Genomic DNA, 26,556 nt, shown 5'->3' with positions numbered 1-26,556 from the left:
TTTATGACACAGTTTACTACAGAGTCCTTTTGTTTAAACCCTCTTGACTTGCCCTGCTTTGCGTGGTTGAAGTAGTAGAGCTCTTTTTCCCAAATAGTCAGTTTAGAGTACACTGGGCAACAACTATAGCTCTTCGAAGTATTTAGTTAACGGCTTTCCTCAGGGCTCAGTTCTTTCACCAGTACTGTTCAATATGTACATGAACAACCTGACAGCTATGCTTTCACACAAGTTTATCTATGATAATGACATCTGCTGCAGCTGCCAAGCTCCGTCCTTCTCAGAAATTGATGAGGTCTTGAAAGATAACATGACATTTATGGCAGTCTATTGTAGTCAATGGCGCCTGCAGCTGAGATTTTTCCAGGGCCGTTTCTGGTGTATTTCATCTGCATAATGCAAACACAAGCCAAAAGTTAAACTTTTTCTTCAACAACCAATGTCTACAGTATGATCCAAATCCAGTTTGCCTCAGTGTGACACTGCATAGATCAGTAATATATTGTGAGTACTTGAAGAAGATGGCAGCCAAAGACAGCACTCAAAACAGCTTACTCAGAAAATTGGCCAGTTCAGCCCTGCGGTGCAAGCATCCAGATACTTAAAACATCAGCCCTTGTCCTCTGCGATAGCAATGGCAGAGTGCTGTACTCCTAGCAGATGTCAGTTGTCTAATATAAGACTGGACGATATAGAACTTAACATAGCTTTGCTCATTGTTATCAAGACTTTATGTGCAACTCCATTGCTGTGGCTGCCAAAATTTAGGAACATATACCATCCCACAAGGCCTCTGTCATGCTGCTGGCCAAGATCCATGAGAACAACAACCTATCTTTATACACAGTCTTCATCAATCACCTGCCTGTTCAGCTGTCTTCTACACAACCTTTATGATCACTTATGTCCCAACAGGACACAGTGTTGTAATCTGTTTGGTGCAACGATTGTTAGCATTGCTGGTTGCTCATCACTCTGTCTTGTCATTGACCCAACCAACCATCTGCCAAGCTTTGATCTGCCAAGATAACTGTGGTCATCTCTGAACCAGTTTCAAAAAGAGAAGGCATCTGCATAGCTAATCTCTGTAAGTGGGGTTATACTAATGATCCATGGTGCAGCTGTGGTCAACTTCAGACTGTCTCATATACCTGACAGGCACCCACTGACATATTTTCATAGCAGGCTATCATCATTCCACCTGGTTGATGAAGATGACATCAAATGGCTAGACACTTTGCATGGGTGGGCTTGGTTCAGCCTCCCTAGTCATTTAGACATAGATTTCATTTAAGACACTATCCATAATAAAAATATTCTCCTCCACCTGGTCCACATTAATCAAATGGTGCTAAGAACACAACGCAATTTTCAGAAATCCTGAAATTCCAACTGTTCTGGACTGCCTTTAAGAAGACATAGAGCCCTTCAGCCCAGTATAATTGTGTGTCAGGTGTCTCTTCTTAGTGGCATGCTATTTTGCAGCAACCTCTGGTTCACTTGTAGGCAATCAGATTCCTTCAAGCCAAACCAAAACTGGACCGTCTGCTAGCTTTTAGGCTCCTGACAAGCAGTCCCATCAGGGTTCTGACTTCATTTATCCCTTGAAATTTATTCCTGAGTGGTAGTCACAGCTACCAGGCCAGTGTTGAAGTTTGCAACCTTATCTCTACAGGAGTTCTATAAGAGCAAGAACAAGAAGTCGTCCTATGGCACCTTGTAGACTAACAGATTTTTTTTGGAGCATAAGCTTTCTTCTCCAAATGCAAATGGGTGGATTTATTTCATTCTTTCATTGTTTTTATGGATACAGACTAACAGGGCTACCCCTCTGATAATTGTCACCATAAGAGCAAGGTGTGCTCAGGACACCAGAGTCCCCCACTGTGCTGATCATGCCACTGACACCCACCTTCTTGTTCTCTGCGGCTCCTCACCACCCTGTCCTGTTAAGCCAATTCCTCTGGTCTCCGCCAGCCAAGGCACAGAAGGGGGTTACTTCCCTCCTGCACAGCAATGCAGGCACTGTTCTACTACATCTCTAGGTGGATGCAGTTCTAGGGTGCAACACCCAGAAAATCCACCCCAGAAGGGATCAAAATTCCCAAAAATCTATCCATCCAAAAATTTTTCACAGGGAGAGCTCATTAGGTAAGCCCCCTTTGTCAACAAAAGGGAGATATGTACATAGGCAGCCTTCCACAGATAATAACATTCAAATTCTATCGCAAATATTTAGAATCCATGAGAATATCAGGGTGCTTAATTTATATGATTCTACCTAAAAGCCCAGGGTCTTAAAGCTTCTAAGTCTTCGATTGCTAGGTGATGTACTATGAAAGCCTACAAATCATCAGATCTTCCTGTCCTAGAAAGAATCAAGGTGCCCTCCACAGAACTTTTATCAGCCTCACTGGAGGAATGAGCAGATAAATCCATTTCAGAAATTTGAATGTGCCCAGTTGATGACCAGTAAACAACTTAATTAAGCACTAGAAAGTGGGCATCTGTTTGCTGCAGTGGCTTCCTTTTACAGAAGGATACTGGAGGTGATGGTGCAGAAATAATACACACTTTTGACAAAAAAATGGTATTGCTTTTCCTTCTGAAGTTCTGTTTCATAACCCTCCCAATATATGTTCACTCTTCGCTGCTTTCCAAACATCAAAAAGTTTGTGGGAGATGCTGGGCTGCAGAATGAAAAAAATTTTTTACTAATAAATTTCTTTCTGCTAGCTGTTTCTCCCACAATTCTACCCACCCTGGACTGCTCATGAGCCAAGAATTAAGTGGAATTGTTACCATTTGACTGTCCTCTTTGTCTAATGTTCATAATTATTTTGTTTCTCTGGAATATTTGTTAAAATTTTCACACAGATGTTACAGACTGAGATTAATTCATCTAGCAGCAAAAAGATCAGAGTGGGTATGGCAGACCAAGTGGCACCAAAATATTAATCCATCTCTGTGAGCTACAGAGAGAGGAAAGAAGCCTGGATGCCCAGAATTGTGGGAGACATTGCTATCAGAAAGGAAGTTACTGGTAAGAAATTATCCATTTGTAGTTACATGTTTTCTTTGAGCAACTCAAGATTTAACTGAACCTTTTTTTTCTTTTTTTTTTTCAAGTATTTCAGTACATTTTATATGTCTTAGAATCTTTATTTCTGATGCTTTAGTAGTTGGGTGAAGGCACTGTAAGGCAAAGTGCTTGCCTTCACTCTTGGTAAATCTATTCACTATGTTGCCAAATATTATGGTTTAGCAGACAGTACTTTTTGAAATGGTGTTCCACTAGGTGGATGATACAATATTTTCATCTTGTGTTGCATTCTAGAATATGTTTGAAATTATTGCATGTAAACTCGCATTTTGGGAACCTGGGATGCCTGAATTATATACAAGGATGTACAAATGTGAGCAAATCATTATGCTCAGGATTTCTGATCTGTATCTTACAACAGCATGGTTCAGCTATTATAATTATTAGATGAATTTAAAAAATCCTCTCCTTTGGTTAATGTAGTGCTCACAATGTAGTGATGTAGTTGCCAAAATGAACTTTAAAAATGTGTGGTTTTAACATTTATGGTCTGTAAATAGCTACAGGGATAAAAAATACATGTCTTCAGGATGAACGTATGAAGCAGCTAGCCATCAAGCCATTGTTGGAGGTTTGCCCCCATCACATATGAAATTACACAGTGCGAATAATTTATGTTCTGAATTCATAATATACTAATTAGCTGTCTCCTGCATCCCTTCCAGCTTCATCTCCTGTTGGGTTTTTAGGCTTCTCTCCCATGTTCACCTGCTGCAGCTCTTTTCAACACATCTTAATGAGAGGTGATAACTATTTCCATGCCCTGACCAACAGAGACCACGAGTTAGGGGTTAGACTTCAGAAACTCTGTACTCCAACACATTACCTTGTAGGCTGAAAGAGTCTCATCTCTCTGAGGCCACCTGCATGTCATTTTGCATTTATGTCTTTTTAAAACTTTTCCTTTTTTTTTTTTTGGCCTGGTTACAGAGAATAGCTATCAGTTCCATATTTTCCACTGATCAGAGTAATATTCATGTGCCATTGCTTTTAATTATCTTCTTTATTTTTTATGTAAGTGTGTGTGTATAGGCATTTTTGGCCCCAGTTTCTTGCGCATTTCTTCAGACCACACTCTTTATACAGAATTTTAGGTGTAGATATTTTGTGGAAAGACAAAATATTAATGTATCTAAGAAACCTGTATGGAACATGGCAGGTAAGAAGACTGAAAACAGACAAGTGGACTCAAAGAGGCCAATATGCATATGTCCCCACCACTCAAAACAAAAACACCTGTTCTAATTTTAGTTCTACCACCCTTGACAGTGTCTGTTTAGAGTAAATATTTCTGACATTTATTTTGAGACATTTGGCCGGGGTTCCTTATATAATTAAATACTGCAGCTGGGGACAAAAATAATGTTATACTAGGAAGCTGTCTGGCAAAAAAAGTGGGGGAGGGCAGCAAGAACCAGTTCCTGAGGGAGTAAAACTTAACTAAGACTGCTTAATCATTAACAAAAGAAAGAAACCATAGTACAGTTCCATTTCTAGCACTGCACTGATGCTAACAGACTTCCCTGATTTTGAATTTCTTTCAGTTTTTACCTCAAGTACTTTCTGGCGGTACCTTTATTTAACATATTGAAGGTCTCCTTATTTGCTTGTTGTGGAGATACATTTTGTTCAGTTCATAGTGTTCTTAGGAAGCAAGGGAGCATGGGTCATTGACAGCTAGTGTTAAATTAAGTGTATAGATTGAACTTTAGCATGCCTGTGGAGAAAAAAATCACTTAATATAGTCCAAGCAGCTGCTCAAGCCTCACTTTCCAATGTATGCCATAATCATGTGGGTGCCAAAAACAACTTGGCCACAACACTGTCCACTGAGAAAGTCCCTGCCTGGTATGGAGTACTCTGATTAATGAACCAGCTTTTGCCTGCTCGTGAGTGCTTTCTTCTGTCCTTTCCTCTAAGCTTCTCCCCCCAACCCCCGTGTGAAGAGCACTCAGCTACTTCTCTAAAATGATCAACAAAATTAGAGATAGCCTCACAGGAACCTAGAAGTTAAATTAAAATTGAAAAAGTTGCTCTAAGTCATAGAGAATCCATGAGAGACACTACCCCAGGAGACTGACCCTCTGAGGGTCAATCTTTCGGGGTGTGGTTTCATGTGTCTAGTATGGGTGTACAAAATGGACCTCTCAGGGGTCACAGTCGACCCCTGTATTCTTCATGAGACATGAGATGGGAGAAACTCCTATTGAACTTCTTCAGTATAGACAGCCAAGTTAGCTACATGCAGATATGTCCATTTTAGCTATGCAATTGCCATAGCTAGGATTGCATATCTGCAATCGACTTTCTTAACTTAGTGTAGATATAGCCAGAGAATTAGCTAAAGCACATAAAGGTGGGTTGAGTCCTGCTAACACACATGATCAATGCCTTTTTCAGTGAAGGCTCCCTGCCACCCATTCTGAAAAATCTAGTAGTACCACAAATTTCAAAGGAGCCTATTTTAAACACCCTTCACACTGCTGTCCCATATAACTGACAAGGCAGTAGAGAACTCTTTTAACATCCAGTTCTCACAGACAGACTATAGGCTGGGGCATGGCACAGTCAGACATCCTTATTATGATGAATGACCTGCTTTTTGCCTTCAGCAAAAGGCAAATTAGCACTAAATTCACGTTGTAAAGGGCAAACAAACACACTTGCTGTAAAATGAAAGTGGAAGACTATCAGTTGTAATGATTGCATGAACAAGATTCTTCTATCTTATATAAAGTCATTTACAGAAAATATCTTGTGCTATTACCAATTTAAAAGAAACTATAAACAGGTAGTCTTTTTTACATTTGATTTAAAAAACCAGGAATGGTGAAGCCTTTTCCTTTCTGTAGTTTAATATAGAACACTGCACAATAACTAGAGAAGGGTCTGAGATACAAAATTCAGATACTAAGGCTGTGTCTACATGGGCACATATCTTCAAAATATCCATATTTTGAAGATTACTAATGAGGTGCTGAATTGAATATTCAGCATCTCATTAGCATTAGGATGCTTCCGGCCGCGGCGCTTCAAAAGCGCGTTGCTCAGCACGGCTAAACGGGGGTCCTTTTCTAAAGGACCCTCACCTTTCGAAATCCCCTTATCCCTATAAGGTGCGGGTCCTTTCAAAAAGGACCCCCGCATAGCCGCGCCGAGCCGCACGCTTTCGAAGCGCCGTGGCCGGAAGCGTCCTAATGCTAATGAGGCACTGAATATTCAACTAGTAATCTTCTAAATGGCCATTAGCATGGCCATTAGCATGGCTGTTTCGAAGATTTGTGCCTGTGTAGACACACCCTAATTGAAAAAGCTTAGTTTTGGCTCTTCTGTTACATTGGTAAGAATTACTCACAGAATGGGATCTGGATTCAGACTTCTTTTAAGTTGGTTAGCAATTTGGGCTGTCAGTAAATCAGTTAATTCACACAATTGGCTCAAAAATTAATTGTGATTAAAATGTTCATTGCAATTAATTTCCCTGTTAAAAATAGAATAGCGACTGAAATTCAAATATTTTGGACTTTTCCACAATATATTGATTTCTATTACAACACAATACAAACTATACAGTGCTCACGTTATATAATTCTTATTTCCGTAGTTGCACTGTAAAAATTATGAGTATTTTTGAATTCACTTCATTTGTACTGTCATGCAATCTCTGTATTGTTAAAGTGTAATTTAGAAATGTAGAATTTTTATTGCATATTTGCATTCAAAAACAAAGCCATATGAAACTTTAGAGACAACAAGTGCACTCAGGACTACTTCTTGTTCCGACAGTTGCTAAGACAAATAGGGTTATTTTCATTTACAGGTGATATTGCAGCCTGCTTCTTATTTACAATGTCATTTCAAAGTGAGAATGGGTATTTGCATGGGTATTTGCATATGCACCAGATATGATAAACTGGCCCTTGTCCCTTCCTGGTTCGGCAATCATTCCAGAGGACTGATGCGTCTTTCTTGTTTAAAAAGTGTTAATTAAATAGAGAACCAAAAATAGTAATCAAGGTTGACAAATCAGAAAAAAAAATTATCAAGGTAAGCAAATCACTCACTATAGGGGCTCTTTTTCATACTTGGCTTAATCTGATTCTTGACCTTCCCCATGCCCCTCTACTCTCTGATTTGCTCACCTTGATCATGTGTTTTCTGATTTGTCAAAGTTGATTACTATTTTTGGTTCTCTGTGCCTTAAATATTGGGTCTGTTCTGGTATGGCTATGGTCTGAAGAAGTCAGTCTGTCCCACGAAAGTTCACCTAATAAATTATTTTGTTAGTCTTTAAAGTGCTACTTTACTGCTTTTTTATTTTGATAGTATGTAGACTAGCACGGCTTTCTCTCTGTTGTTAATTAAATGTGTTCTCAAACTCCTTGGAGAGAATTGCTGTACCCGTTCTTTTACCCACATTTCTTGTTATAGCAATTTCATGTGATGACGCAGCCCATGTACATTTAAGAACGCTTTCCTAGCAAATTTGACAAAAACGCAATGGAAGTACCAATGTGAGATTTCTAAAAAATAGCTATAGTAGTCAACCCCAGATTTAAGAGTCCAAAATGCCTTCTAAAATCTCAAAAGGGACAAGGTGTAGAGCATAATTTCAGAATTTTTTAAATAGCAACACTTGATGCAGAAACTACAGAACCTGAACCAACTAAGAAGAAAATCAACCTTCTGTTGGTGGCATCAGACACAGATGATGGAAATAAACATGCATCAGTCCACCCTGCTGTAATCATGATTGGGCAGAACCTTTCTGGAATGGTGGTTGAAATATGAAGGGACATATGAACCTTTAGCACAGCTAGCAGGTAAATATCTTGTGACGTTGGCTACAGCAATGCCATGTGAATGCCTGTTCTCACTTTCAGGTGATACTTTAAAGAAGAAGCAGACAGCATTGTCTCCTATAAATTGTAACCAAACTTGTTTTTCTTAGTAATTGAACAAAAAGTCAGACTGAGTGGACATATAAGATCTAAAGTTCTATATTGTTTTATTTCTGAATGCAGTTATTTTTGTACACAAGTCTGCATTTGTAAGTTTAACTTTCATGATAGAGATTGCATTACTCTACTTGTTATAGGTGAATTATAAAGTGTGCACTGTACACTTTGTATTCTGTGTTGTAACTTAAATCAATATATTGGAAAATTTAGAAGAAATTCAAATGAATGATATTCTATTATTAACAGTACAATTAATCATGTGATTAATAATGAATAATTTCTAATTCCTTGGCAGCTCTGTTAGTAATGTTTTTCAGATGTTTGGCTTGATCCATTTTTAACTAAATCAATGTTCTGGCATCCCTTGATTCTTTTTTAGGACATACAGGCTCTGGTCTTTTCACAGCTTACACACTTTCACTGGGCTTTTTTATTTGTAGGGGGAGAGGATGCAGTGTGAAAAGATAGGCATCTGTATGTGCTGTGCTGGAACTAAAGGAGACCATTGCATATGTGTATATATAACCTGGCATATACTATTTGTAAGGCTAAGATTTTATCACAGAAAATTTTCACAGAAGCCATTACCTATCTGTGACTTCTGTGAAATATATCCATGACAGAATGGGGATCTGCAGGGATCTTCACCGTGTGAAGGGGAGCAGCTGTACAGTTGTGCTATGCCTCTGCTGCCTGCGGCAGCCAGGAACTGCAGGGTACCCTGCCTCCCTTAGCTCCTGGTGCCTACAGAAGACAGGAGCTCAGGAGTTACGCTGTTGCCTGCAGTGTCTGAAAGCTCTCAGGAGCCATCCACTGCCCATGGTGACTGGGAGCTCAGAAGTTCCTCTGCCACCCCTGGGAGCACCATCACCAGGATCTCTGGGGTGTCCCACCACCTGAAGTGGCTTGGAGCTCCAGGGGCCACCAGAGGCAGTGAGGGTACCCAGCAGCTCTCTGCCACCCATGGGGACAAGGAACCCTGCACCTCCCAACCACTGCAGGGTGAAGTCACAGAGTTCTCTGGAAGTCACACAATCTGTGACTTCTACAACTTGTGTGACAAAATTGTAGCCTTAAATATTGTTCTCTGTTCAGAGAATGCATTCCGGTATTCTGGTTTTGTGTGGATTTTTCAGAACCAGTAATGTTGCAAGGAGCGGTAGGGAAAATGAATGTAATGAAACAGTGGAAAGCTTCATTTCTGATCATGTGTCAGAAAGCTCCTAGATGTGCACAGTGATAATAAAATATTTATTTTTAATGACTAACATTGGGAGTAAGGCTTTATCGACATTGCCAGTTCAAAGCTCTGCTGCGGCAGCACTGTAATGCAGCAGTGTGGTCACAGCACCAGTGCTGGACGAGACTCAGACAGCTTCTGTGGGGGAGTAGCTAACAGCACTGGGAATCTGTTTACACCAGTAGTTTAGAGCGCTCAGGGGAGTGGAGTTCTTTTACACTACTGAGTGAGAAAGTGACAGCACACTAAAGCAGTAGTGTAGGCAAGCCCTAAATAGCACAGAAATAAAAAGTGCGTGCTCCAGAAGAAACATTGAAATTAAACCTATCGTGGGATCCCACAATATTTGATCACAAATTTTCTCCTAATACAAGTAAAAGAAAGAAGCATATATATATTGAAGAGATTGCCCAGGGAATTAAGTGATTTTTAAATTTCCAATGCTTAGGCTATATTGTTAAAAAGTTTGATAAAGTGTGGGTAAAACAGACAATTGCAGTAGAAGCAGCCTAGTGTGTTCAAGATATAAAACTTCTTTGTACCACAGTTCCCCGTTCACCTCTTTTTTCTAGTTCATAAAAAACACAGCTTCCATACACTATGAAACGTGAAGTATTTATAACAAGGGGATGGAGTGATTGAAACCTTTTACTTTCTCTCCCCATACCCCAATGTGCTTCCTGTTCAGAAGAATAGACCTCAAGCGAGACTTATTTTCATTCTGTAGATTCACTTGTTCTAGTATGACATTAAAAAAATTATAGACCAACACATGTTCCGTGGCTTATGTTAAAATATATTCATGTGTGTATTTTCACTGCTCAAAAAGACCTAGATACTCAAAAGTGCCAGTAGTATATTTGTACTTTAACTGAAGTGGTCTAAGTACATAGTTTAATATCTTGGTCAATCCTGGCTTTATTTATCTTAGCACAAGAAGCAGTGGCTGAAATTGCTGCAAGGGTGGTTTAGGTTGTACATTAGGAAGAACGTCCTAACTGTCAGAGTGGTTCAGAACAGGAATAAATTGCCTGGGAAGCTGCTTTAGAACAGATTGGATAAATATCTAACAGGGATGATATAAATGGTGTTTGGTCCTGCCAGGGGTGCAGGAGCCTGGACCTGATGACCTCTTGAGGTTTCTCCAAGTTCTAGTATTCTATGACTCTATGATCTTTTTTTTTCCCCTTATTCTGCAGAACTTTACAGCAGTGCAGGTTACATAGCAAGTGATAGCTCCTCACATCAACACTGGTTTTGGTTCATCCTTTTTTAATTTCATTATCTCTCTCTGTCTTAAGGGAGTTGTGAGAATACAGTGTCTCTAACATCTTGAAGGACTGCCTGTATCAGCATGCCTAGTTTCTTTCCTGCAGGCCATTCTGTACACAATAACAAAGCCTATAGAGGAACCCTTCTTCGACTGAGTGGTCTCTTCCTTTTCAATACGATTTGAATAACACATATCTATTAAATGGCAGCTAATATGAGCATTGCAATTGAGAATAGTGTTGATTTGTTCTAAGTTTATTTGAGGGATAGCTGAAGATACTTTGCAAATTCTTTTAAATACAGTTGTCCCTCTCTGGTCTGGCACCCTCAGGATCTCACTGGTTCTGAACCAATGAATTTGCCTGAGTGGGGGAGAACAATGCCGGCCCCTCTGCTGCCACTTACAAGGCTCTGATCCAGCATCAGCAAAGGGGCCGACATGGACTCAGCAGGGATTGGGTAGGGAGAGGGGTGTACCGTGGGAAAAAGGCAGTGCTGCAGGAAACTCCTGTGGCCAAGAGTGTAGCCCCACAGAAGCACACTGACTTCCACAGCCGGTGGGCTGCACTCCCAATCTTTGTGGTCAGCTGTGCAGCTCTGCAGTGACCCTGCCTCTTCCTCCAAGCATCCTTCCCCCATCCCCATCCCTGCTCCTCTCCCTCCCTGAGGCTGAGCTCTGCTAGTGAGCTGTTTGCGGTACTCTGGGAGGTCAGGGGAGGAGTCGTTGAGCACAAGGTCTGACTGCTTCCTGGGAGTGCTCCAACCCAGGGGCACTCATGGCACTGCCAGACAACAAAGGTTGCCAAATAACTGAAGTCCAGACTGTAGAGTGCCAACATGTAATTTCATTCATTTTTAAAAACCACACAGGCTTTGTCTACAAATCAGCCTGATTGGAGAATACTAATGAAGTGCTGCGATGAATATGCAGCACCTCATTAGACTACTCCCCGCGGCAACGTCAAAGTATCAGACTTCGAAGTGCCTTTACCCCCAAAAAATTTTGGAAGTAACGGCACTTCAAAGTAGCACAGCGCTTTAAAGTGCCCGCGGCTACATGGCATGCTGGCACTACAAAGTTGCGGCAGGGAGAATTAGCCTAATGAAGGGCTGCATATTCATTGCAGCCCTTCATTAGTATTCTCCAATCAGGCTGTTACTATGGCCCCTTCGAAGAAGGGGGCTGGTGTAGACTTAGCCATAACGTCTAATTCATATTCCGTAGGCAATTGTGGTGTGTTGTTAGCTGAGTTAAAAAACTTACAAAATATAGAACTCTGCATTGTATTTTACAAGGCTTTTTATAATAACTGCATTTTGAATATTACTTCTTAGTCAGTTGTTATCAAGTGTGTTTTAAAAAAACTTCATAAAATGTGGGGTGTTATCCTGTACGTAGACCTCTATTGAGTGTATTCTGAATGCAAAACATACTTATTGCTATTTTATTGGTTGGCAGCAATCTATGTATTATACAGGGTCTGTACTCACAGTAATATAAAGAAAATTAAGCAAAAGATAATTAAAATATCTCACTCATAGGAGCGTGGGGGGAGGGGATTCCATTGTGGATCTTTTGTAGTTTATTTTATTGCAAAAACGACATATTTGAATACAAGACATGTTAGTGCTGAGAAGCTATTTTGTCTTTAATAATAATTGTTGCAGCAGTATATTACTATACTTATGAGTTATTTCTGTTGAGAATACCCTCCATTCTCATTCATTGCCTGAAGCAAAATTATCTTCATAAAGAAAGAGATCTTCTGTTTTTAATTTATTTTGCTTTCACAGAACCTAATGTAGTTCTGAAAAACGTTATGGGAAAAAAATCAGGAATGATAAAGGGAATTAAACTCATAATGTACAGGTTATTTTATATTGTGGAACACACTCCTCTTCTTATGACCTTACAAAAATCCTCCATGTAAGAAACCAAACAAACAACACAAAAACAAACAAAAAAACACCAGTTAGTTTTCTTTTCTGGAAGTGGGATGTTTATTGGGATGTAAATTAAAACTTCCAATATAATGTAAGAGAAAAATGACAGGCAATTAATTTCTAATAAGTGGGGATGCTCGTTCCAAAAGAGTAATAAGATACTTGTGTGACTATGTGACTATGACACTGTCTGTCTCTCCTTCTCTCTCCCGCCCTTTCTCTCACTGTAAAAATAATATTTTCCCTTTTTTTTTCCTTTTAGCTAATAGTAGTATTTCATGTCCAGTGCCAAGCCTGGTAGAATTCCAAGTCAAAATAACAAATTTGCAGACTCTGTAAGGGTTATTGATCTCTGAGGAGTACAATACATGCTAACAGCTAAATATGTATGTATAAATATTATACTTCTATAGATATACATGCTATGTGGATGTAAACACAGAATATAATGTACTGATCTATCTGAACATTACAAATAATTTTCTCAGCAATCCACAATTCAAAATATTTTCACTTCATGTGTACACAGTTGAGAATAGTATAATGAAATTTTACTTTTAAAATTTGAACCTGTATTCACTATGCTATTTATTGTTTTGAGCTGATCCTCCCTGCTTTTGTGAAATGTCCTGTATATATATATATGAGTATTTCTGGTGAGTTATGAACTTGAGTGGTTGGTCAGGAGAAATTCAAATGCTGCGCAGCTGAATAGCAGAGCACCCATAGCTAGGTTTTGTATTTCTATTAGTGATACACGTTCACATGTGGATGTTAAAGAGTAGAAGGAACATTGGTATTTATAGTTAGCTTTTGGTTTTGATTTCAAATTAAAATATCTGGAGAAATTTGAAGAAGCAAATTTTTAGATGTAATGTTTATTTTTTCTCAGTGCATAAGAATTTGTGTAAAGTAGATTTTTCAGTTCCATAATGTTTCAGTGAAGCATTTGCTTTTCGGATTCCAACATGGACCTCCATATGCTTCCACCCATCCTTCATGTACTTGCCCATCTTCAGTTTCCTTACTTTTCAATAAAACTATTTGCAGACTCAGCCCCTGAATTAATCTTGTGCTCCACCTCTTTCACAGTAAAAGACTGGACAACCACAAAAGTTACCTGCACACTAGAGGGCTCTATACATTGCTTTGTTTTTGAAGAGTCAGATGAGCATGTAAAAACTGTAAGCCAACAGGCCATGTCATAACTGAAGCTTGAAACACTTGAATCTTTAACTAGTTTAGCTTTTTTTAAAAGACCCGATATGCTCATAAACTTTATCCAGGACAGAAACTCAAGATAAACAATATTAATTTTAGGTTGTGTTGTATTCTGAGGAAAAGTGACCCCATATGAAAATTTTAATTATTTTAATTTTTTTTAATTATTTTAATTTTAATTATTTTTACATACTTTAAGTGATATGCACACTAAAGCTGTTTGCAGTGAGCATGCATAATGAAAGCACAGAGTGTGAAATCATGAATCCCAATTATATGGTGCTTGGTTTTATGCACAGAATAACAGCAAACTGTAACTAAAAACTTAACACAAGTTATCATCTGAAATTGGATATCCTCCATTGCTATAGCATAGGCAGTTTCACACAATTTCAAGATGACATTTTTTGCTTTATCAACATTTTCTTTGTCAGCATTTTCAAGGTAATATTTCATCTTTAAAATGTCCAGTACTTCAGTCCAATTAATCAAATATTTTGCAAAAATGTATTTGAGAATGCAATTAATAAAATCTCTTGTTATCTGTTTTGAAGATTTGCCAGAAAAGATCTGGTTTCCACAAATAAATGATGAAACATAAAATTATCTTTTTTATATAGACACAGAACAAAAAGAGAGTTGAATTTATGTGCTTGAATGCCCATTTGGATTATTGCTACAGTATATTGGTAACAACATTAAAGATTTTAAATATTGTTAAACTACTGCTCTAAAATCTACTAGATACCACTTAAAGACATTATGGAGTGGTGGCACTAGTACTCCTGCCTTTCCCTGAAATTATTCTACAAGCTGTGATCATTTATGAGAAATACCATTTTCTACTGGCAATAAGGCATGCAGTGTAATGGAACCTGAAAAAAGCAAATGTAATGAGGGAGAGGGCTCTACAACTGAAACTAAAAGGCAGCTTTTAAGAAAAGTTGTAGTACTAGGAGCAGATAATAAACATATATGACATTTTAATGTCTGATCCTTCTTCCAGAAAAGAGCTGCCATGGGGACCTGATAGTAGATTTATGTTGCCTTTTTAAAACAAGAAGCTGGGTGACCCCTGTATACATTAATTATATATTTCAGCGTGGTGGTGACACCTGATATAACTTTGGATATGTATATAGAAGAAAACCAATATGTAAAGGGGAAAAATCATGCCAGACAGCATGTCTGTTTCATTTCAAGGAGAGAAATAAATATTCAATTTGCCCTGTACTAAACAAGAATGTGTGATGTATGTAGTAACTGGAAATCTTTCTGATTGTTTTTGCCTCCAAAACAAATAGAATTTTTTACTTCAGTCTCATTGTAAATATAAAAAGATTAAATACAGTTATAAATTAGACTTCTAGAAGATCTTGATTTTTTGGATGAAAAAAATGGAGCACACAATTTGCCCGAAAGTTGTAGTTCATAAACATGTCAACATGGTGCTCACCAGACACTCCACAGAGGGTCTAGTCTCAGGCTTTCTCTCAGCTTGTTTTCTGATGAGGAATGAAGATCCTTTTTGGTTACCCTTCCCAGGAACACCTGTCTAGTGTATGTTCTCACACATAAGCTCCAGCACCTTTGTCTAAGGCATGCAGGCAATCTGCTTTACAAGGCAGGCCAGCAGCATAGAAGAGATGCTGTGTTTCATGCTTGACTCTCAAAGGTAAACACCACTGAGAAGAGGCCAACCATATTTATGTGGCGTTGTGACTGTGCATGAAGCTGCCATGCGACTCACTCGGACTGGGAGGCTTGGCCAAAACTGAATGAGTGGTATTGTGATCTGGTATGCAGAAGCACAAAAACACTCACATTTCCTGTAAAAGTTGTATGTATTAAAAGTTGCAGTTCCCACAACAAAATTGTGGCCTTTTATTTTATTATATCCTTAATGTTGAATATATTTTTTACCAGTTGTTTAGTCCAGATATTTACACTTTGCATGTTCACACACAACCAAAGCTTCAGTCAGAGACAGAAAACAGTTTTAACACTAGCACAGCATGCTGCACTAAAATAGTTAAAGGGAGACTTTTATTGTGCCTGGGTTTGGTTGGCATAAAGAATATATGAGCTGTAACAGTGAGTTTCCGGACTTTTAAAGATTTTGGTTACACCCTTTAACTTGCTCTTAATGCAGGATTTTAATGGACAAGTTTCCTTGTTAATTTTGTTTTTCTTTTGTGTTTTTGTTGGGAGTAGTTCTAAAGTAATTTGTATCCTGTGACATAATCCAAGTAAACTAATGTTCAGGGCAAAATTATATGGTTGTCACATATGAAAGTTGAGACAACTATCAACGATATACAGCTATTTTTTAAAGTGTGTGTGTGTGTGTGTGTGTGTGTGAGAGAGAGAGAGAGAGAGAGAGAGAGAGAGATTGCATTAAGGACAAATATTCCATACAATTTTCTTTTTAAAAGGAAAAAAATTTGTGCAAAGAGGAGACTTGAAAATGTCTTTCATTTCTGTCCTATTCTGAAACATTTCTAATAAATATATATTTTTGATCATTAAAAATAATTGAATACCCGGAACTTCAATTTACATCATCAAAAATACCAATGTATGATTTATTAGCTTCTAAAGAGGCACTTTTGCAATATAAACAGAGAATCCTGATTATACTCTTAGTAACACCAAAGTAATTAAGGATTAATGGTTTGAAATGAATGCTCTTAGACCGTTATGGTGATCCCCCTGTCAGTAAGTACAGTTGAAGATGAGGTGAAGGATGTCGGTATCTGTGTCCTTTCCTGATATCCTGCTCATGGAATACTACACTACCATTTCTATTTACAACTTCAGAATGTTTCATTTGCCCCTTCTACGAATGGAAGAATTAACCAATGCATTTATGGCTGTTTAGAAAGAAGCACTGAAAGGTATAAAGCTATGGGTACAACAGGGCTGGCACCGTGGTGCAGATGCTTAGGAGATGGGCAGTACAGCGATGTGGCACAGCCAGAGGAAAACATTTGGGAGATAAGTTCGATAACAATGCATACACAAAAAAGGTGAAACAGTAATATTATAAACAAGAAGTCCTGTGGCACCTTATAGACTAACAGATATTTTGGAGCAAAAGCTTTCGTGGGCAAAGACCCACTTCGTCAGATGCATGAGATGTAATATTATAGTTGTATTAGATGTTTGTTTTGCAGACTTAGATGACAAAAAGCTGTTCCTGTTCAATCTAAATAAAAGCAGACTTAGCTCTAGGCATAGCTACAAGCTGTATATGTAATAAATTAAACTAACATAACCTCAGTACTGTGTACTGCAAAGTTGTTTAAGCTTATTCAATATACAAATAAATTCTCTTTCGCTAGGCTAGAGCACTATGTGATCATATTCCCTGAGCCCAGCCAAGGCAATCAATAAATGTGTTAATATTTTGTGTATATTCCTTAGGGTTCTAGCAGCTGGGTGACATGGTATAAACTTAGGGGCATGATTCACAGTTTCTGTTTCTGTGCAGTTACATTTTCCTTTTGAAATGGATGAGTGCTGGTTTAACTCATTTGAAATCCAGGTTTTCTGTTTACTGCATCACTAGTTATTTGTTCTTTATAGCAAAGATCAAAGGGCATATGAATGTTTTAAAATAAAATGAGAACCACAGATCTTAACTCATTAAAATCAGTTTTTCTCCTTTTTAATCTTAAAACTATACCATTACTTAGTATTTATTGTGTAATATAAATGTCACTGAAAGCACTTAAACTTGATTCAATATGGCCTCATCTATATTTTCAGAAGTACAAACAATTGCATTTAATTAAAGTCCATACACTAGACCAGATGCTCCCTAACATGAGAAAAACCCAGGTTTCTATATGCGACATTTTCCTCTCTGTTGTCCCATTTGTGGAGTGGATGAGGCAGTTGCCCCACAAAGCAGGCATAAGGAGAGACTTGCCAAACTCCCCATTGTCTCGAGATGTGTTGGAAAACCCCAAGGAAATTGTTTTGGTGCCATGGTTGCCCATCAATGGCTCCCATGTAATGCCTTCCTGCCCCAGCAGTGAATTTCACTGTGCAGAGGAAAAACCTACTGGAGCTTATGCTGACTTTGGAGGCAGCATTGTCTCCTGCAAGGAAATACTCACACTTTATAGGACTATAACACTGTGGACAGTAGCTATCCCCCAGGTTCTGTCTCCTGTGCAGCTGTTGAAGGTATGGACCCACAGAGTCAGCATTCTGTGGAGATCTGATTCATCATTTTGCAGACTTTCATTTCCCTTAAAAATCAACTACCACGTATCACTTCTTCCACACACAAAGCAGCTGAGTATACATCATTCCGCAGTTGACTTTGGTGGCCTTTGCTTCTGCCTGAGTGATGCTTGTCAGCCTTACAAAACCACTTCACACTTCCAGTCAACTCCCCCATGTGAGTTTCTGAACTGGAATACACTGGTGACTAGCATGTTAGGATAGAATTGTATTGTCCAAGTAGATGGAAGCATTTGCCCTTGTTGTCCTTCATTCTCACCTATTCAGTCCACACTTTCAGGAAAATCAAATTCTTGTCATCCATATACATTAGTTGTCAGTTTTAGGTAAGGAAAAACAAGAACTACTCACACATTATCTCTCAAGAAACAATGAACTGTGAGATATTTTGATGGATAGGACTAGAACAGAAATGCTTAATAAAAAGGGACATTTCTTACGTTTATAGAGTTCTCATGTAACCCTAAACTCACTACACTCTTGTTTCAGAATGTTGCAAGAATGTTTCTCCATAGCATAATCTTATGATAGTTCTGTTTGTAGTCACTTACCTTTTAATCCAGAAAGAATTGTAGAGGTAGAGTTCTACCTCTACATTCTGCTGTGAGGTGACACCATTCAGGTAATCATTTTTGCTTGTATTTATCATCTAACCTATGGAGAGAAAGTTAAAAGATAACTTGGTGCCTTTTTGGAGGGTGGGGGTGAGGGAATAACTGTGATATCCTAATCAGAATTAAGTATCTATAATATTGCTAAATTGCTTCAATGAAAGTACTGTTGAGTATTTTAATACTGACATGTTTTCTGAATCTCACCACATTAGCAGGATCTAAAAGTATACAAAAAGGTTAAATAAAATCAGGTTCCAAATGCCTAATGCTTGTGTGCTTCGCGCTATATTCCCTGAGCAGTTCAGAAGTCGCAGAATGGCCATGTGTAGGCTAATATGATCACCCTGCAAAGGAGAGATCTATTCCATGTCTTGTCAGGACTTTTCGCACTCCACTAGGTACATATTATTTTGACCATATTCCTCTGTACTAAAATTAAATCCTGCATTGACATACATTTTGCATTATTGCCTGCTTTAACATTCGACTTGCTTCATCTTACCGTCATTGCCATGGTGTGATAAGTAACTGCAGTGTAAGAGCTTGGGAAACGTGAACAAGCAGTGCCTTCATGAGGGAGAGATCTAGGAAGGGGAAGTAGTGAGAGGAAGAAGGATGACAGGAATGTGGACATGTAGGAAGCCCCAGGCAACAATACTGCGAGTTTTAGGAGAAGTATCCTTATGGTTGGCACCAGCAACAGCAACGGAATAGCACTGTGGTGTGCACAGAGGCATTTTATTGTCCAAGTAGCTCGGATAATTAGGTTGCTGTAGGATGATTGTACCCAGCTCTACACAGAAGTGCTGAATATAACCCTATCACTTCCATACTACTACTTAAAGAGAGAAAAAGGTAACAAGTCGAGAACAAAGAAAAGAAATAATGATGATCCCATTGGGCTACGTTTGCTCCTTGCAATCTACTCTGAGCATGGGAGATGGCTTCAGGAGCTGAACAAGGGCAGACATTCACAGTTTGTCCCTTGCTTCCTTCCTGCTTCATGGGAGAAACAAGGTTCACTGACCCTTTTCCAGCTGAGTGTGCTGAATCAGCTGGACCGGCCAATGTATTGGATGCATGCATGAGTCCGCCTATGACTGCTGTCTCTTGCCCACTTCCTACCCAGCTTCAGTGAACAAGTAGCAGCAATTCTACAGCAGCGGCTCTTCTATCCTGGTGTGTCCTGTAATGTTCGTAAGCTATGCATGGGAGTCAGGGGTGTCGACACTCAGTTAGACCTTTGCATGGATGTAAATGCTGTCTCACACAATTGATCTCAGCACTGGTTTTCCACCCTGTTTCTCTGTTAAAGATGATGTGAGACACCAAAGTTGATGTATTTCTATCTATTGCGTGTGCCCTAGAATTCTTTTTATAGATTTGTACTCCATTGAGCTAATGGGAGGAGAACTATATAATCATACTTTTTTAAAAGTCAGGACAGTTATTCCACATCTTTTACCTAAGATGCTTCTCTGGTGCTCTGGTGATGGGGAACTAACCTGATCCTTGTTTAACAACAAGGCAGGCAGAGGGTCTGGGCAGCTAAAATTCTTTATTGTCTATTGGTTACTCCATCCTAACCAATTGGTACTTCCTACTAAGGCCTTATTTCAAGAGAAGGCCTTTGTAGGAACAAACAGAATTATGATTTACAACGTCCAGGATTTTCTTTAAAAAGTGAGTGGTTGGGTGTGAGAGAGGCTTCTGTATAATAATTGCTTTTCTTTCATCCACACAGGGAACCGTGTGTTATATTCATAAATAACCTGTGATGCTGCATCAGACAGAGTTAGGCTTTTCACATTGAGGCCAGGTTCAAAAAAATGTACCTGGATTGGGGAATCTTAACAGTTTTAATAAATTGAATCATCTTTACTTTGGAATAAATCAAGAGTATAATTATTTTAAAGTCAGTAGCACTCCATTGGCAGGAAACCAGTGTGAGCAATAGCAGACGTAGGCTCTCTGAACTTAAGGCAAGTGCAATTTGTAACTCTGATGTCTACCATAGTTGTTTGTGTTTATATGATAATAGAGGGTTTTTTACTACTTCTGTCTGTCTTTATTTGCAATATCAGCAGGAACACTTTTTTAAAATGGAAGATTCACAACTCTAAAACAGGGATTTTTGTTGTCTTTTCATAGTTAATAGTTTGTTTCTGTGAAATTATAGGATTGACATCACAGGAAACTGGAACTCTCAATTAACCCTGAGGTCAGATATCCAGGGTAGGAAACTTGACACACTCTTCTATCATTTTACCTCAATTGTAAAAGGCAGTTCATTGTTCATCTGTATTAGTTCCCCTGTCCCTTTATAAAGACATGTAAAGTCTTGCTAAAAGACATCATCAGATTGAGTTTATGATCACATTTATTGTAATGACTAGAGTCCTAAAAGACGGTTTCTTTTGAGCATAAAACACCTTTTTATTAAAATGTCTAGCTGAAGGCTGAAACTGTAGTTTTATTCAAACATATTTAGCAGCAATTTTACTTATGTACTAAGCACAAAATTATCACCTGGACAAATTTTAAAGGACTATTCACAGTGCTAGAAGATGGTGGCAACTTGAGGCTACTGGAGACTGAAGGCCTTTATTTAATCCGCAGAGCAGATGTAGCATAGGCAGTGATATCACATATTTCTTCAGAGTGCCATCCACCCAGAGTGCCTTTGTAGTCCCCAGGATAAAAAATCTAATCACCCACTTGCCTTGGGCAAGTATTTAATGTTGTATCAGAGAAGGTAAAATGTCAGTATATTTTTTATTATTACCCTTATAATAAGGTTGTATGTATGTTATGCCTGTTCTAGAACAGTTTTGTGATACTTTAACAAGACTCTAATAAATGATTAACACTCACATTTTTGTAAGGTAACAGCATATGAATTAAAATTACACAAAGAATAGGACAAAGATGCAAGGCTGGGTTCTACACTAATTATTTTTCCTTTTTTAGCTTAATTATGGAACATTGATGGCACTTCTTACACTTGAAGATTAAAACATTAGGCACAGTGTTTCAATCATTAATCGAGCTTTTCAATTCTAGAGTGAATTAATATGGTTCACTTGTTCTTCTGTCACAATTTATCCATTCTTTCACAGAGGAAAACAGTTCCAATATATACATTGTAGCTAAGAAGGAAGAGTGGCATACCTTTAAATGCCACTTTACATTTCAGCATGTGTAATACATATATATTTAATTCTAATGATTCATTTGTATACCTCAACATGCTTTGAGAAGATAGGTTGGCATCATTATCTCCATTTTTCAGTGATGGAGAAACTGAAACAGAGATTTGAAATGACTCCCCAAGGGTCAAACATGAGTTAATGGCAAAGGAATAGAACACAGGTGTCCTGGGTCCCAATAGACCTCACACTCATGCACACACAAGTTTAAATGTTCACTCAGCTGTGCAGTGATTTCGAGTGCAGTCCCTCTTCTCAAGCCCATAGGGATAAGTAGTTGTGGTTAATCTGTACTTTCAGTTCTGGCAAATGAAGGGAAATGAAAACTTCTCCCATTTAACATCACAGGGTAACTATAAAAATAACATGGATGAGCTCTGGAGGGTGCCTTGTTCATCTTTTTTTACTGGAATGGAGATTACTGTGATACATGGGACCTTTGGGGAAGCACCGGGGTAATGAAGGATATCCTCTCCCAGAGGTTTCAGTGGAGCCAGCCTAAGGAGTTCATCCTGTGTGCCTTTTATGAAAGACCATTCCCACAATGTTAGAGTTTATTCAATCTGTGTTTGTTATTAGCTATTCACTTTTAATGAATTAAGTACAGGTCTTTGTAAATTCCATATTCTCTCCCTTGCTAGGAATGGGCATTCATTTTCTTATTTTTCTGGAGGTGGGGAGGGAAATAAATTGAAAGTAAACCCCTTGTATTCTATTGAAGTGAATCTGATTATTCAGTACACTGGGCTCATGCCATTTTAAAATGATCATTTTGAGAGAATGGAATCACATTATATGCAGTATTTGAAAAATGTGTGGAATAATCTCAATATGCTCCAAAATCTACCAGGATTAGAAAGACATTTGTAGCCTGTCTGATTACTTAAAAAAATACCAATTTTGTTAATATTAATACTTGCCTAATTTATTCTTCATCATAGGATCATCCAGTAAAGTCTGTTAAATCTAATGACTCTTTCATGAGTAAGGAGGAGTGCAGGGTTCTTTTTAACTGAAAGATAAAAAACATACTAATTAACCCAAAATGTGTTTCCTTAAAGTCATCCAAACAGCCATTTTCAATTTGAACTTGGGTTACTCAGCTTTTGAGTTTTTAATCATATTTTGAGATTGCAGATTTACACCATCTGTACAACAAAAATGATTGTAATTTCTGACACAGTTGGAAGCACAAGTTAATAAATGTTTTCTGTTTGAGGGGGAAAGAATCATTCTTAAATTAATTGGTATAATTTACAGCAGTTTACGGCAGAGTGCAGGTGAGACTGGTTTACTTCTCTTTTCCTAACCCTCCCTCAATTCTTTACTTTTCATTTTCTTTAAAAGGATTTGGTTCTTTTCTCTGATATTCAGTCGGACTGCATTCACTGGCAAATCAACAACTGAGCACTGACAGATGATTTTATAAGCTGCACACCAATGCAGACCATTTAGTGGAGGGCAGATTGAAATAATAAATCAACATAATAGCAATGGGCACAAGTCTGTTAAGGATCAAGCTGTAATATTGGATACTGCATGTTCATTCTGTGTTAGCAGTTCATGTTAGGATGAGAAATGAAAATGGTGCTGAGAATTGCGTTACATCACACTATTAACCCTCTACAAAGCTGACTGTACAAATCATTTGCATGTGGAGAATACACTTCAAATGAAATATGTGCATGTGTTCAAACAGATAGAGAGCCTTCAGAAAAGATATGCTACTTACATTGTACAAACAATACAAGTATAAAAGTAGATGAATATATAGGGATTTTTCTGTTAATATAAAAGACATCTCAGCAATACTACACACAACTAAATTGTTTTTCTTGCTAGAAATAAAACATGTATGTTCTCAACAGGTTGACATTAAGTACCTTAATATTTTATTCTGTCACAATATGTTTAAATTATCTAGACCTATTTCGTTTGTCATCCTACAGGATACTATCTAATATCTGTTAATGAACTTAAATTTTTCATTCATTAGTCACCAGAAAATGCACACATCTTTTATTTTCATGTATGCATTTATTATTTTTATTTTTTATATAATTCAGTGATTGGCTAAGTCCTTTTATATTGTCATACAGTTTTAGTGTGGAATTCAGAGTTTTCCTGTGTTGATTAAATCCCTTGTTGCTATCCACGTAATAGATGTAGCACAAATATGTTCTTTGTCTTACATTCACACTTCCACTGAAGATTTTGGACATGTGTATTTTGGAGGGTTATTATGTAAGCAGTTCACCAATAGGTCAGCTGGAGAATTTGTGTATATTTGCAATTTATCATGACATAATAGCCAGACCTCCTCTTGCTATCTGATAAGGGCAAGTCTACTGATTTGTAATACTAATGAGATTAAAAAGGAATGGTTTGCTGGCCTCTGGCTAAGGCACATGATAGCAGCTGGTCAACACTACAGACGAGGGTGCGTGGTGGGGGAAATGTGCCGAAACAGGAGTAAATTGCTGTTGTGAAGTATAACTGTGTCTGTACACCTGTACAGTGGCTCTGAAGCTTTTTATACACAGAGGGCTTCGGTGCTGATCACACTAAAGTCAATGCCAGGATTCATGTTGATTTCGGAAGAGGTCAGTGTAGAAATTCTTGTTGACATCAGAGGTTTGGCTCAGGTCTTTAGTGAAAAGCATCCTTTCATATCCAGCTCCCTTTCAATGCCACAAGCACCTGCTCTTGGTTCCCAAAAGATTCTGTTCTGGGGATTACTGGAAAGGCTTTGTAGATCATTGATGGCCCCTGTACAGCAGCTGGAGAAACACTGGCTTAGAATATGTATATAAGTTTAGCAGTGTCAGGAAGTGATCCTTCTCTGGGACTTCTGCATCAGCCAGAACATTCACCTGGAGGTGGTTCACTTCCCAGGAAGTAACAATGCTCTCAGAGAGCACCTCAGCAGGCATGTCTCATCTTTCCACAAGTGGTTGCTCCATCTTGAAGTGGCACTTGCAATCATCCAAAGGTGGGAATATCCCCTTGTAGACTTGTTCACCACCACGCAGAAAAGAAAGTATCATTGGTTTTGCTCACACTGGGGATGGGGCAGAGGTTCCCACTCTGATATCTCTCTTTTGTTGTGGTCAGAGAGTCCATCATAAGCATTCCTGCCAGTCCCTCTCATCAGCTAGGTCCTAGGTCAGATAAAACAGGACAAACCTTAAGTTATTCTGATCGGTACTGCGTGCCTCACCAGCACTGGTTTGGCACATTCATGGGCTTGGCACTGTACCCTTACTGACCCCTTTCCAACCACTGGAACCTGTTATTGCAGGACCTGGGTTGGCTCCTGCATCCCTTCCTTACATTCCTACACCCCTTGGAGAGGATGCTCTGTTGTTGAGTGAGGAGAAACATACCTTACCCAAGAAAGTCCAGATCCTGCTAGGAGGGACCATGAGGCTGACCTGTCAAGTGAAGTAGACAAGATTTTCCCACTGGGCATCAGAGTGAGTTGTCTCTCCCAAACATGCTGCAGTGCAGTCTGTTTGGCACATTCCTCCATCAGTGTGCTTCTTGTGGCCATCTCCACTTTCCATGGCATTATCCAGAGGCAAACAGTGTTCTCCCATGGCATGATGATGATGATCAGATTCCTGCATGGCCTCAAGCAACTCTATCTGCAGGTGTGAGACCCTGTCCCAAACTGCGACTTCAACCTGTTCCTCTCTGGTCTCCTTTGGAGATTCTTGGACCCTGCTCCCTTTCCTATTTGTCCTGAGAAGTTGTGTGCCTGGTGGCAGTGATGTGCACGAGGTGTGTTTTGGAAATCAGGGGTCTAACACTGTCTTCTACAAGGACAAGGTTCAGCTGCAGCTCCACTTGGCATTCCTGCCAAAGATTGTTTCCTCCTTCCATGTGAACAAGGATGTATTCCTGCCAGTCTTCTTCCCCAACCCTTACAACAGGGCAGAAGACGGGCGTCTACAAGTTCCGAATGTCTAGTGGGCCTTGGCTTTTTAACTACAACCCACCCAGCCATTCTGTAAGTAAGTGCAGCTGTTCATCACTGCAGCAGATAGAACGAAAAACCTACTGCTCTCCACACAGCAGCTTTCCAACAGGATCACTTCATGCATACAGACCTGTTGCGAACTGATAAAGATCCCTCTGCCACAGATCATCTGGTTTCATTCAGCCAGAGCTCAGGTGTCTTTTGCAGCTTTCCTAATCCAGGACGTTGTAGGTCTGCAATATGATCCTCTGTCCACATATTTACATCTCACTATACCATCGCTCAGCCAGCCAGAGATGTCACTGGCCTTGGCAGAACAATGCTACAATCAATGCAGCATGAACTCCTGCCTGCCTCTGTTGGTATTATTTCGAGTCACCTGTTGCGGAATGAACATGAGCAAGAAGAAGAAGAAGAAACCAGTTGTATAACCAATGTTCTTTGAGATGTATTGCTCATGTCCTCTCCAGGACCCACCCTCCTTTCCACAGTCAGAGTTTCTGTCAAGAAGGAACTGAGGATTGATGAGGGAAGTGTGTGGCACCCCTTATACCATGCCCTGGTGACACCACTCCAGGGATTGCCAGAGCCACTCCCCTTCAGGTAATGCTGAGGAAAAAACTTCTGGCAGTAGTGCCTGTGACCAGCACAAACCCTTATGAGGAATGGAGCACACACCTAATGTGGAATGGACATGAGCAACACATCTTGAAGAACACTAGTTTGAGAACCAATAGCTGTCCTTTTTATTTCTCA

The 26,556-nt window shown here is 39.0% G+C and overlaps 1 protein-coding gene across 4 annotated transcripts in view; it reads left to right on the top strand.

Moving 5' to 3' along the window:
- CDKAL1 (CDKAL1 threonylcarbamoyladenosine tRNA methylthiotransferase) overlaps positions 1–26,556 on the top strand; it is a 665,249-nt gene that overhangs the window by 550,040 nt on the left and 88,653 nt on the right. The gene's annotated exons all lie outside the window — the stretch shown is intronic.

Source organism: Carettochelys insculpta, chromosome 2 (assembly GCF_033958435.1).
Source record: "Carettochelys insculpta isolate YL-2023 chromosome 2, ASM3395843v1, whole genome shotgun sequence".
Lineage (NCBI taxonomy): Eukaryota > Metazoa > Chordata > Testudines > Carettochelyidae > Carettochelys > Carettochelys insculpta.
This window is presented reverse-complemented; position numbering and strand designations above follow the sequence as displayed.